Source organism: Papaver somniferum, chromosome 8 (genome assembly GCF_003573695.1).
Source record: "Papaver somniferum cultivar HN1 chromosome 8, ASM357369v1, whole genome shotgun sequence".
NCBI lineage: Eukaryota > Viridiplantae > Streptophyta > Magnoliopsida > Ranunculales > Papaveraceae > Papaver > Papaver somniferum.
Genome location: NC_039365.1, coordinates 16,979,869 through 16,994,053, shown reverse-complemented (window position 1 = coordinate 16,994,053; position 14,185 = coordinate 16,979,869). Strand labels below are relative to the sequence as shown.

Sequence of the window (14,185 nt, the reverse complement as noted above, 5' to 3'; positions counted from 1 at the left end):
GTCTTGCATTGTTCCTCCCTGGAAGTTATCTCTTACCATCATCATAATTATTAAAAACTAAGTTACCATTTGGGTTTTTTGCATTATCTGGTGAAGAATTTGATGGACCTGGTGAAAATGGTGAAGAATTTGGTGTTGAAGGAGAAGAATTATATGGTAACATTTCAGGTGTTTGTTGATTACTTGCTAAGAAATCTGGATTATATCTGTTCAACACCTTCAAAATATGATAACAACTTTCGTAAGCGAACTGTTTACCATGTTTTCGCTGCCAATCTGTACGAATTTGTCTTTCAAAATCAACATCCACCTGACCACTCTCCTTTCCTCCTCTCTTGGCTTGCATTATCAATGCAACATAAGCGGATACTTCCCTGTTGATTACAACGAAATTTTATGCCAATCCTTTTGCATCACGACCATTGATGTTCATGGTTTGTTCTTCATATTTACGAAATATATTTTCCCACATGGTGTTACCATGTTATTGTGCACCATCGATACAATCTTGGGTAAAAAAAAAACAAACATAATTACGACAAATGCATTTATCTTGTAACATGTTGTATTTTGCACCACAGACTTTGGTTTTATTACCTTTGCTTTGAATTTGAGATTGTGAATCCATATTACAAGAAATAAAGAATTGTAGAGAAGGTGTGATTGTTTTAGATTTGAAAAAGAAGATTGAGAGATTGAGAAATTCTAGAGATATCTAGAAATTCTGGTGTGAGTTGAAATGAGTTTGAAATTGGGTATTTATAATGGGAAAAAATTGTAGTCGTTGGATGAGGAACTGATGAGTGATGCTCAGTTCAGCGAGCAACATAGAGACCATCGCTGGCGCTGGAATGACCAGCGAGCGATTTTATGACCGTTTAGCGATGAACTCTCTATTTAACGTTGGAAACTCCATCGTGTATGCCTATATGTTATTTCTGACATATAGGCATATGAGTCTGGCATACCTTTAGTGGGTGCATATATGGCAAAATCTGATGTTTGCCATATGCATATGCATAGGAATAGGCCTTACGAGTAAGTATCCAGATGGTAATGGGCAAGTGAAAATCTTATTACTCATTGTGGAGTCATAAGAATACCCTTATTACCAGTTTGTAATCACATCTAAAGACTTAATCACCTAGACACATAAAGCTCCCACATTGAACGGTGAGGAAATCATCGTTTCCTATTGGCCGAAATCAGATTTTTTTTAGTTTTGCGAAACGAGAGCTTTGGTGAAGACATTTGGCAACGTATGATTGGTTTAAAAATTACAAACTCAAAGGAAGGTGTAACTTACCGCGTTTGGTATTTTATGGAAGTCAAAATTCAATTCGGAAATCTGAGTACCTACCATATTAGGACTCTTTTTTTTCCAAATTAATGCATAAAGGAAAGAAAAAAACATATATTTCACACATATTTCTACCATATCTGCATATATTTCTTATCTTTTTCCCACCTATTTAATGTATTCACCCCGTCACACCAAATAAAAATATATCGACATGGAAAGTGCGAACCCACGCGCACACCAAATAAAATGCATCACCACCGGAGGGGAGAAGCCATGTGCACATAAAAGAAGAAAAAAATGACCGATGTAGCACAGACACAAATCTAGTACTAAGAAAAGTCGGATAGCATTGTTCTAAGACCGCAGCTACACGCAGGGCCCATTAATGTTATATACTGGACCAAGCCTTTATTGACTATTTCCTAGTTTCAGGAACTGTTTTGTTACTTTTGAATATGGATCTTGTAATCTCTGTAATAGTATGCTTAAGTTCGGGTCACTAGCTGTTCGACAGCCCCAAGTTTGGTAATGAGTTTCTCAGGCAGGTTCATCAGCTCCGAAGACTTTTCTGGCGAGTTCAATGTTTCCCATGGTCTTCAGAAAAAAAAATTAAACTTTGCTATAGGGTTGTGGATCATGTTTCAACGATCCAAGCTCTCCCGTATGTAAGCAGGTGTTGGTGTTACTTATCTCTCCCGTCTATCGGGTGTGATTACTACTGTTACTGGTTACTTGTGATTCTAGTATATCAAGACAGGAGCCAATCTACAACCATGCAACACGAGAGGCATGAAATATATTACAACAAATTCAACAACCAAATAAGTAGAGGCATGAAAAACATTACGATAACCCAAAGCTGCAGTGCGCATGTTCTTGGCTGATAATCAAGAGATTCTGCTTCATGACAGCTAGAGATGAGTACTGTGGGAGGGCTAACTTGTAAAAGCACGTGCGAGATGAGGGCAGGTGCTGATCAGATTTTTCCACTTTGAAGATGCTTAAACGAGACGATAAATTAGAGAATCCACGTGCAGGAAGGAACTTCACAGAGGTCCAGAAAAAGAGAAGCTCGTGTCTCTGCTTCATAGACATACCCTCAACAACCTGCAAAGGTTTCCATATGTTAGATTTTATTTACCACGGTATATGATCAACCAAAGAATCCAATTTACTTGACTAATTTTAAGACCTGCTGGTGAACGAAACCCAAACATTAATATGCTAAATATCTATCCAACATGTTGTGTCAATGGCATACAATCATAGAGAAACCTAGGAGAGGGTGAAGACAATGGCAACAAAAATCTAAGAGTGATATAGTTTCTAAACATGCACCTTTTACTAATCAAAACAATTAAAAACTGGAAAAACTTGCGTTCGTAAGAGAATTTACCTCCCAAAACCAACGAATTTGGTCATCGTTTTGTTTATAGCCAATTAGCCATGGTATTCGGTGTGTGCTTTCCAGTCCTTCCCAGAGATAGCTTCGCCACTTCCAAGCAGCATTAGGTCAAGATCTTCAAGCTCTAAATTCTGGAAAAATATTTTCTGAAGCCCTCGTTCACAAAGAATATCACCAAATCCACGGGTGAAATAAGATAAATTTTCGGCGATAGATTTGACGAAGCAATGCTGAATAAGAAGTTCAATATACTGTTCTCTGTTTTTGCTGTTCACAATAATGCTGTTACCTCCAGGACACAGCTCAACCACTCTCCTTGATCCAAATTCTTTAAATTCCCTTCCGAATGTCAATCCTAAAACATCCGAGTCCACAGAATCAGCATCCATCTTCAAAATTTCTTTGCAGCTCTTATACATGACTGGATCAGCATCTTGAATATCATCCAACGAAATGACCCCTCCAGCCAATTGATAGAAAAACACAGGAGCAAATGTGATGCCTACTTGCACTTTATGCATCAAAGCCAAAGCAATCACTCTACCGGCAAATGCAAAATAGTTAAGGTGCCGAGGAACCACAGGCGCTGCAGCAAGACACAAACTTGTGTAAATATATAAATAGAATTTAGAATAGTTATTAAAAAAAATTTGCAAATATTAGAGACACACATCCCAAAAGAACGTAGTTCAAAATATAAAGTGCTCCATAGTGTTGGGTTTAATTGCTAACAGAAATATGCTGAAACTTACCAGGATTGGGAAAGAACCTTCGACGGTCATTTGAACATGCTAGAAAAAGAGAAACTTTTGGATCAAACAGTTCTTGACATATGATGAAAAACCATTCCCTCAAGACACCATAACCTACAGCTTCCTCATTTCTGAACTCCACAGATAGGCCACAGCGCAACGACTTCGAGTTTCCAAGAGAAAGGTGCTTAAATGATACGGTCAATATCTGCGACCTGTCAATGAGCATCTTATGCTGCTTTCCAAAATCTAATTTCACCTCCGGGAACATCTTCATAAACAAATAGTCTCTAGAAATGGGATTAATCAAGTTCTTATATGGAAGAAGCCACAGTAGATCATCACTTCTCTTCGACAATTTGATAAGTATATCCATTTGATACGGGTACTTTCTTACTTGAGTTAAAGGATCTTTTTCATGATTTAAGAACATTTTAGAAAATTTCTTCAACTCTCTCAAAACAGATAGATAACTAGGCCACGTAGGAGTATAATCAAAAAGTCTTCCATACAAAACATCCCCCTTGACTTTCGCAAGGCATTGAATAAATTCTGAATTCAAATCCTCGTACATGTTTTCAAGGAAGAGGATTTCACCTTAATAACAGGGTTGTTCAAAAATATCATCATCCATATTTAGTGGAAGTGATTGACCCTTCAATATAACATGATCCTCGAGTGCCTTTATCACATAGCGTGAAAAGAAGGCTAGTAGCTGAACATCATTCTCAATGCTTAATCTAAGAGATGTATGGACCTTGGTATGGGATGACTCCCTAAATTTATATAAACCACGGCACAAACTTTTTGCTAGTTCTCTAACAAATGGGTAGAACTTCCGAATTGTGTCCGACGGTTGTGTCACATAAATATATTTGGATGTATTTTTAAAACCCATTAATTTCAATATAGATACTAAAGTCTTACGACAAGAGTAGTATAAAGGATGTTGATCACCGTGTTTATCCTCATATAAAGTGATTCGCAAAAAACCAAAACCAACCGCACACAATGTTTCCGAATGAGTTTAGGCATGGATCTAATACTTGGATAGAGAAATAGCTTAATGGATTCCTCAGCTGCTTGTTTATAACACTGGGTTGGTGAGTTTAACACTAATGAGACCAAAGCTTCAGCACTACCAGAGGACCTGAACTCAATAATATGTTCATGAGAATCATCAACATTATATGTAGGAAACGTGCTTAAGTAATTCTTAACAAGTGATACAATATTATTAGCTCTTGTTGAGGCGTTTTCACTATTACAAGATCACTTTCACACAAAGAACAAAGGCTAGCTATAGAAGATACCAAATCTTTAGCTGCTTCTGTCTGCTCCTCACTACGCCAAACCAATTTTGAAGCCATTACTGGAGTACCAATATCGTTCTTGCAATCAACCTTCTCCTCTACTACCGAAAGAAAGAACAGAATTTTTTTAGCATCACACAGGGAAAAAACTCAGCTATAAATATAATGCATCCAGCAGTGAGAATAGAATCCTCTTTGAAGTTGGAAATTCACAAATACTAGGAAACTTGGAGGCTAGACACCTTCCATAATAACGCCAGCTTAAATATGGAAGACTTTCAATAAAATCAGAAACCCGGTTTTAAGAAAATTACACCCGGAAAGTTCAGGATTGAACCACTTAAACTAAACACGTAATTGAATCTCTGCAAAACAAGTTTAGTTTCTTATACTTAGAAATACTCTGAAACACGGAAAAGTAAGTTGAATACATCCAGGAAAATACTTGGAATTTGATTCTAAAAGTATAAAGGTCAGTTTTTTATTTCACTAAATTGAAGGTAGATTATACTTCTAATCAGTAAAATACTCTGAACGAGCTTTCAATTAGGGTCCAATATCACTAACTTGAAGGCAGATTACACTTCTAATCAATAAAATACTCTGAATTAGCTTCCAAATTAAGATCCAAAAGCTTAAAATTTATATCCAAAAATGAGCAATCATCCCCGTGTAAAAAAATATACCACCAAAGATACGATCTTTTTTCTGCCAAACCTTTGATTTTTAAATAGAACCAGTTTTCATACAAAAGATGATTAAAAAATATAACTTACTTTCAATCAGGAAATTTGATTTCTCCACGGAACCAAGTCTCTACCTTCTTCTTCTTCTCTGCTTGTGAAAGAGTTTTGAGGTTTTCAAATTGGGAAAAGTTTTTTTAGAAAGTGGAAGATGGATGAACCAGAAGATGAATAAAAGAGATTTAGATTTCACAATTTAATGCCATGTCATTTATATTTCAACCGTCCACTCATAGAAATCTAACGGACCATAAAAAGAGAACTATTTTTATTGCATATATTTGACGGCCATTATTTTCGTAAAAACGGCACGCCTACGTACGGACACACGGACACCAACACCCGTGTCTATATATTATCGATAAATAGGAAGGAGCAATGTTGTCCGGCACCATTTTCCGGGTAGTTATCCCGCTCAACCGGCTTCTTTACCGTTAGATCACAGTTAAAATCCAGATCTAACAGTCTTGAACCCTTTAAGGAAAATGGTAGGTCCTTTCCTGAATGTGAATCTAATCGTTGATTTGATCATCTAACGGTAAAGAAGCCCGCTTGAGCGTGATACCGTTATTTAAACACGTTATAATTGGTTTGGTGCATGTTTAACTGTTTTTTTTTAAATTGAATTTTCATTTTACCGCAAGTTTTTTAAACCATTTTTCCCGTTTTCTCGTCAGTTATAATCGTTTTTTAAGAAAAAAAATATAAACACTTTTTAAGAAAAAAGAATATAAACGTTTTTTCTTACAATTCTTTATATTAAATTAAATAATAAAAAATTAAAATTGATATTTTAAAATAAAATAATGATGTATAGAAAATGTTATAACAACGTTATTAGACCCGTTATAACTGTTTTCACGCATGTTATAACTGTTAGATAGGAATTTCAAACCATAATTCTTTTGTTTTTTTTATTTAACCGTTATAATGCCCGTTGTACTAAAATAATGTATAAAAACGGTTTTTTTGTCCGAAACTTGATCACACCCGTCAAAATGGGTTATAACGGTCACGCTTAGTGGCGGTGGCCTGAGCCGTAACATGTTTTTCAAACCTTGATTTGGAGTTTCCAGCTACATGCTAGTTTGGTATTGTTGTGAGTTTTAGAAAAGTGCTTTTCTGTTGTGTTGTGCGTTGTTGTGTTGGGTTGTGGAAATAAATCGGCATGACGTTTGGTAAACTATAATTTAAAAAGCACTGTGAAATTAACAAACTGTAAATTCTGTTTGGTAAACTAGTATTTTAAAGTGCGGGTGTTGTAGTTAATTAATGACTAAAATAGACATATTTTAAAAATTAGTTTTGAATACACTTTAATTTAATTATATTTTTAATTCTAATATATTTAATAAAATAAAAGTAATATTTCTTTTATATTTTTATAATAAAAGAGACTGATACGAGCATTTATATAATAAAAGAAAAACAAGTCAATAATTGCAAGGTGCGTATTGATAGCCTAGCAACAAGCTAGGCACCAATTATTTTAAAATAAAGACTATTACAAGAAACTAGTTAGAAGCCCAACAAGCTGAGCTCCAACAACGTACTACTACATTAACTTGGACAGGCTGTCGTGCTAGCCGACCAGGGAGCCTCATGAGGAACCAGCCAAGAGAGACAAAGCGGGATGGATGATTATGTGGCAAGGAGGGGCAAGCTAACTCTACCTTCCATGTCAAATCCTGCAATATTGCGTCATTGGAGGCTCAAACTTGGGACCTCCTAGAGCTTGAGCGCATTAACCCTTTGAGGAACGGGGATGACCAGCTGATCTAGCTACCCGATTTTTTGAACTATTATTATTCAAGAATTTTATGATTATGGTTGTCTTAAAAACTATTATTATGAAAAGATGTCACAGAGGCTTTTATTAAGAAGGCCAAAAGCACATATTACAATTATAGAGATTTGGCTGGGAGACGCGCAACAAATTGCGCAACAAAAGCACATTTTATTATTATTATTATTATTTATTATTATTATTTCAAAACGAAAAATGAAAAAATAAAAAAATAAAATAAAAATTAGAAATATACATAACTGTACAATATTTTAGGGTAAATCTCGTCGTTATAATAAAATAACAAGGATAAAATTGACAATCAATTAAATCAAATTATGTGGGTCTACGACTTCTGCTTTTCCAGCTTTTAAAAGCTAGTGCTGAGTAGCTTTTAAAAGCAGCCTAAAATGAAAGTGCTTCTCTCAAAAAGCACTTTGAATTTTTTTTATCAAACACAATTTTCGGTAAAAATTTGTTACAAGTTAGTTACAAAGTGCTTTTGGTTGAAATAAAAAGCAATCCCAAACGGGGTACAAGTGCTAGATCAGATGGTAGAAGAGCTTCGTAGGTTAATGATGTATTTTTATTTATTTTTGATCGGTAAAGACAGGTTGTATTGATCAAAAAAATAGGGGTTATAAAAGGGTTATACCATTCTAACAGATTACAAAGAGAAAACAAAAATCAAACTAGTAACAAACTACCAAATTTAGTGAGGATCAAAACAAATTTTTAAACCAATTATGCATGACATCATTAGCACTAATGGCATTATACTTTGAGATTGCAAGAGCCCGGGTGAACAAACAATAGATAGTTTTCTTGACCACATCCATCTCATTACTACTTGTATCAGAAAAATCTCTAGCATTCCTCTCTTTCCAAACACACCAAAAAACTGTTGCAGGAATCATATCCCAAACAACAGTGCTAGCTTTTGAGTGTTGAATCAGTCTTCAGGCATGAATAGTTGCAGGTACATGCATAGGCATGGAGAAAAACCAATTCAGTTTACTAAAAAGAATTTCTCAAACTTTTCTAGCAAACTTACAATGTAACAATAGATGAGAAGTTGTTTCAGGCTCATTGCAAAAGATACAAACCACAGGAACATTCATCCCTCTTCTAAGTAAGAGATCTCTTGTAGGAAACTTGTCATGAGCAATAATCCAGAGAAAGAAACCTATTTTTGGAAGACATTTTAGTCTTCAAATATGAGTAAAAATGGGATCAACGTTCAAAGGTTCAGCTTCTTCAGTTAATTTTCCATGTAAAGACTTTACAAAGAAGACATCATTCTTGCTAAGACTCCATTGCAGCTCATCGTCACTATTCTGAATCATTCTGAAGTTTTGGAGATCAGAGTTAAGCATAGCTAATTCGATTATAGATGCAGAGTTCATTCTTATTGGAAGTTGCAAATTCCAAGGGGTGGAATATTAACAGTCTCGCACAAATCTGCAACAGAAGAAGATTTTGATCTAGAAATAACATAGAGATTAGGGAAACAAACTTTAATTGGTGAATCATAAAGCCAGTTATCATCCCAAAATCTCACATTCGCACCATTTGAAACCTTGAACTTCACCGGCCTAGAGAAATTTTGAATGAACTTCATGATGTCCCTCCATACAGAAAAACCATAAGAGCAGGTTGGAGTTTTAAAAATCCAAGAAACTTCACTAAAGCCATACTTCTCAGCAACAATAGCTTTCCAGAGAGGATTGTCTTCTGTAGCAAACCTCCAAGACCAATTAGATAAAAGAGCATGATTAAACTGCTTTAAATTTTTGATGACCAAGCCTCCAAATTTCTTTTTCCTACCAAGAGAAACCCATTTAACCAAGTATAATTTCTTACCTCCTTTATTGTCATGCCAAAGATCCCTTGTAAGCTTTTCAAGTCTTTATATCACAAAATAAGGCATTTCAAAGCTGGTGTAATCAATTCGAGAGGTACTAGAGTTGGAGCAAAGTTTTCATACCGATGCTAGAAAATCTAGGTCGTAGTACTATCTGCACCAGGTTGGTGTTTTTGTTTCTCCACTCACAATTGCAGGTATTTGGTTTTTTTGCGAAGTCCGATTTAATAAATGTAATTAGCTGTGCAGCGGAATAACCTGGGATTAAGCGTTACCTTGTTAAACCTAAAACTCCCCAGGACTTTAATGTTTTCAAACAAATAATAATAATAATGGGTAACTTTTAGAGCATTGCTCAGTCGAACTCGCAAGCGTTGTTATCTCAAGCTTGTTTGTCAAGTTTAGTTATCAAAGCTATAAGTCTTGATTTCTAGTCTACTTATAGTTATGTCTCGGATTAGGATAGAATGTGTAGTTGATCTTTAGACTTCACGACGTTCATCAAATGAAGACGAAGATCTACTAAGGGGAGCTTGGAGGAACTTCATCAACAAAAGGTATGTGGAGACTTGAACTCATCTATCACTCAGAAGTCTATTCTATTCTATCTCCTATTGAGACTAAATCGTATAGCTATATAGAATTTACACTATACACATTGATATTTCCAGCTGACTTTAACTCGCTTATATCTTTCTCTATTTGGAAAGCTTTTTGCTTTAACTACGTTCATCATTATTCTTGACGAAAGTCAAAAGATGATCATGTGAAAATCGCCTTGTAACATCTTACATGATTTGTGTGAGACAGTCATTTGATGTAGACTCGGAATGTTTTGTATTGATAATTCGATCACTTGAAAATTACTTATAAGCTAATAGTTTGTGTGAGATAGCTATTGTCGTCTTCTAAGGATGTTTCAACGATTGAAATGGGAGTTTAGAAAAATTAACCATTGTCTGGATATAGCAAAGTATGCATACCAATATGCAAACTGTTGTAAGAATGATTCAGTTTCGGGAACCAAGTTTGCGTAACCGTTTGCAAACTGTTTCACCTGAGTTAGGCCCAGAACGACAGTATGCATACCCGTTTGCGAACTATCGGAAAATATCAAAGTCCGAAACTTAAGTTTGTTTACCCGTTTGCAAACTTATGTGGTTAAGTTCTAAAATCGGTTAAGTATGATTTCATACTCATGAAAAAAAACATTTATATATTAAGGAATGCAATTTTTGCAAACCGTGGCTAAATGTTCATGAATTGATTCTTGTGAATCAAATCCTATTTTGCTTCAATTGTGTCTTGTATACTTCCATGAGGATATAAACAATTGAACAACTCTATAAGTAACAAGATTATATTCATTTGATTATCATTTGATCTAGAAGTGTTAATATGAATGTGGCATTGGTCTTTGGTACCATCCAAGTTATTCTCATATCAATCAGTCTCACGGATTTCTATATAGTTGATTTACTGATTGTATTGAGAAAAAGATAAAGCTTTTTGATATCTTTCTTAATTGAATCTCACTTTTAATTGGGTGTGATTGTTATACCCCGTGTTTTCAAGCCCGATAACCAATATCAAGAAGGGTTAACAGATAACTCTTATTCCGACGAAAAGGTGCCTCATCCGAGGACCAATATGGAATTCATCTAATTTAAAATGGAGGGATAATGAACCCAGTAGTTAAAACCATGACGCTGAAAGAGGGTTCCTTTAGCCACGATAACAATACTACTACCCTCGAGACCATCATGAGCGAATGAAAAATCTCGAACGACGAAACATGAGACTGGAAAAGAAAAACAAAAAGCTAAGGCATCAGGAGAAAAATAAGAAAAAGACACTTGTTCTCCCAAATGAGGAACCCGAAGAGGAAAACCCCCTAGAAAAGCTAGAAGAGGATGTCCGTATAGATCTACCGTATACCTCAAACGAGGATACCCATGATCGATTCCCCATAAGTATAAAGGAGGTCCGATGTCAATCCCAGACAAATGCATTTATAAAGATAGAAAAAGGTCGAGGTCGGAGTCCCTGACTCCCTGATCAGTCCGAGAGGACATCTAAAAGAAACCCGAGACGAAGGGAAACTTCGAGAAGGGAGTTCAACCGAACTAGGCGTATATCGCCCGATGGAAAATATGATGAAGACTCGGGGAGATTATGATATCTTCATCAGGAGAACTTTATCCCACCCGAACGGGATTCTCGCAGGAAAAAGAATGTCCAAACGAGGGACATTGACGATGCATTGTAAGTAAGGTTAAATCAACTCGAAGCGATGTACAAAGAAGCAACCGAAAGTAAATGAGTCCAGAAGTTGGCAGAGGTCATGCAAGAAGCGGGATAATCACCCCTAGCGGCTAACCTATTAGATAAACAATTTCCAAGGAAATACTCTCTCCCAAAGTTTACAACAATCTTTAGTGGAACCGGTGATGCGATTGAACATCTACGATATTATCGAATGACGTTAACACAATGGAGCCTGAAAGAAGAAGCCTTGATGTCGTCATGTGTGATTCTTCCCAGCAAGTCTGAAAGAAGAAGCCTTGATGTGGTTTAATAACCTGCCAAAAGAGACGATGAGAAACCAGAAGAATTGCCATGGACATTACCAAAGATTCTAATCGACGACGGAAGCTCAGTAGAGATATTATTCTATGATACATTCCAAAATATGGGCTTAAAATATGAATGCCTTATTCCTTCAACATATAATATATTCAGTTTCAATGGTTTGTCAACCAGGCCCCGAGGCGAGACAACCCTGGAGATTTGCGTAAGCAGGATCCTGACTTTAACCTTTTTCTTTGTATTAGATGTAGTTTCACCTTATACCTCCATCGTCGGACGATCTTGGGTTCATGGAATCAAAGGAGTTGCATCCACGTACCATCAAAGAATAAGGTTCCCAACACCCGATGGGATCTTATAGATCGTAGGAGATTCTGGAAAGGCGATGTATTGTTACGACATGCATGTACGAAATGGTAAAAACAAAGTTAATTCCCTTAAGGAAAAAAAGAAGAGAGACAAAGAAACCAAAAGCCAGAAGGATATTGATACCTATATCACAGAGACAAACGAAGCTAGAAGGTCAAACTCCATGCAAGATGCTGTCTTGGTTGAATCTACAGAGCCATTATAACAATTAAAGAACCTCCATGAAATTGGGAAGCCAAAGCCGAACTTCTCGGCCTCAGAACTTACGAAGGACGTGGATATCAAAACGACCGAAAATCCGGGTTTGGTTAAAATCGGGACACTCCTCGATCCAGAGGAAAAGAAAAAATTGGTACAATTTTTAAAGGAGTACTCCTTCGTTTTCTCCTGTAAGATGGAATATATGCTATAGATATATCCCGACGTTTGCTGCCATCATCTAAAAATCAACCCGAAGCATAAGCCCATGAGGCAGAGGATTAGGAAAGTGGTACCAGAATATCAAGAGGCAGTTCCGAACAAACTAAAAAATATGGAGGCATCGAGAATCATCCGATATGGATATCCAACATGGTTATCGGTTATCGTACCTAAGAAAAATGGAGGAGAACAAATATGTATTGATTGTAGTGGCCTTAACAAGGCATGTCCAAAGAAGGACATCTTTCCACTTCTTAACATTGATCAACTGGTAGAAGAGACGTCTGGATACGGACTGTTATCACTGATGGGAGGATACTCGGGAAATATTGAGATCCCGTTAGCAGAAGAGGACCAGGAGCATACTTTTTTCTTTACTCCACGAGGGCTCTACTACAACACAAAGATGCCATCCAGATTGAAAATGCAGGCGCGACGTACTAGATACTCGTGGAAAAGATATTTGATAACTGGATACACAAAACCCTGGAGGTATATGTAGATGACATGCTTTTCAAGAGCAAGCTACCGTAGGATCATGCGAAGGACGTCAAAGAAATCTTTGAGCAGATGAGGAAGTTTAATATGAAAATCAATCCGGACAAATGTGCCTTCAGAGTCACATCTGGAAAATTCCTTGGGTACCTAGTCACGAAGCGAGGAATTGAGTTAGATCCCGCCAAAGTGTAAGCCATTCTTGACATGCCTTTACTGGCCAAGGTAAAAGACATACAAAGATTAAACATAAGGCTGGCATCCCTGAGCAGTTTTATTGCTAGATCATCTGACAAATGCAGATATTTCTTCAATACTCAGAACGGAAAAAAAATTCATGGAGTCCCGAGTGCGGAGAGGCTTTTTGGAAAATCAAGGAGCATCTAGCTACCTTACCAATTTTGCAAAAACCTAACTTAGGCGAGGATCTCTACATATACCTATCAGCCACGAATACATCGATAAGCGTTGTGTTAACTCGTATTAACGATGGAAAAGAGCAACCCATTTATTTCATCAGCAAAACTCTGACCCCGGCTGAGAGTAACTATACAAAGATCGAAAAACTCATATTATCCTTGGTGTATGCAACACAAAATTTGCAAACATATTTTCATGCACATACCATCATAGTCATCACCAAGGCTCATATTGAGTCTGTGCTTGATAATGCCAACAGGGAAGGGCAAATATATAAATAGGGGGAAAAATTAAGCAATTTGGAGTTAAATATCAGCCTCAAACGGCGATAAAATCCCAAGTTGTGGAAGACTTCCTGGACGACTTTCCTCTCGACGAAACCAATGAGATCGAGGACATCCCTGGAATGGAGAACGAGATGGATGACCCACCCAAGTTACTTCACTATGAAAACTAAAGGCGATGGGAAGTATTTGTTGATGGATCTTGTGAATCAGAAGGATCAGGCATCAGAATGGTCTTCACGACACCGGCAAGGTGAAGAATCGTGCATAGCTTAGGCTAGAATTTTCATCCACAAACAATATCACTGAATATGAGGCGGTTATACATGCTCTGCAGGTGATAATTGAACTAGAGATTGATGAAATCAAACTCACTAGCGACTCATAACTTGTCGTACGACAAATTGATGGAAGGTACCAAGCCTCAGACACATATCTGCAG

At 36.6% G+C, this 14,185-nt stretch overlaps 1 long non-coding RNA gene and 1 pseudogene across 1 annotated transcript; both read right to left on the bottom strand.

The window, feature by feature from the left end:
• Positions 1–1,399: 1,399 nt before the first annotated feature.
• On the bottom strand, positions 1,400–5,681 carry LOC113302034 (annotated as a pseudogene).
• A 5,189-nt stretch (positions 5,682–10,870) lies between these two features.
• LOC113306902 lies at positions 10,871–12,477 on the bottom strand. The gene is made up of 2 exons (XR_003338887.1): positions 12,248–12,477; positions 10,871–12,129 (listed from the first exon to the last, which is right to left on the bottom strand). It is a non-coding gene; the product is annotated as an uncharacterized LOC113306902 (long non-coding RNA).
• Between the last annotated feature and the right edge of the window lie 1,708 nt (positions 12,478–14,185).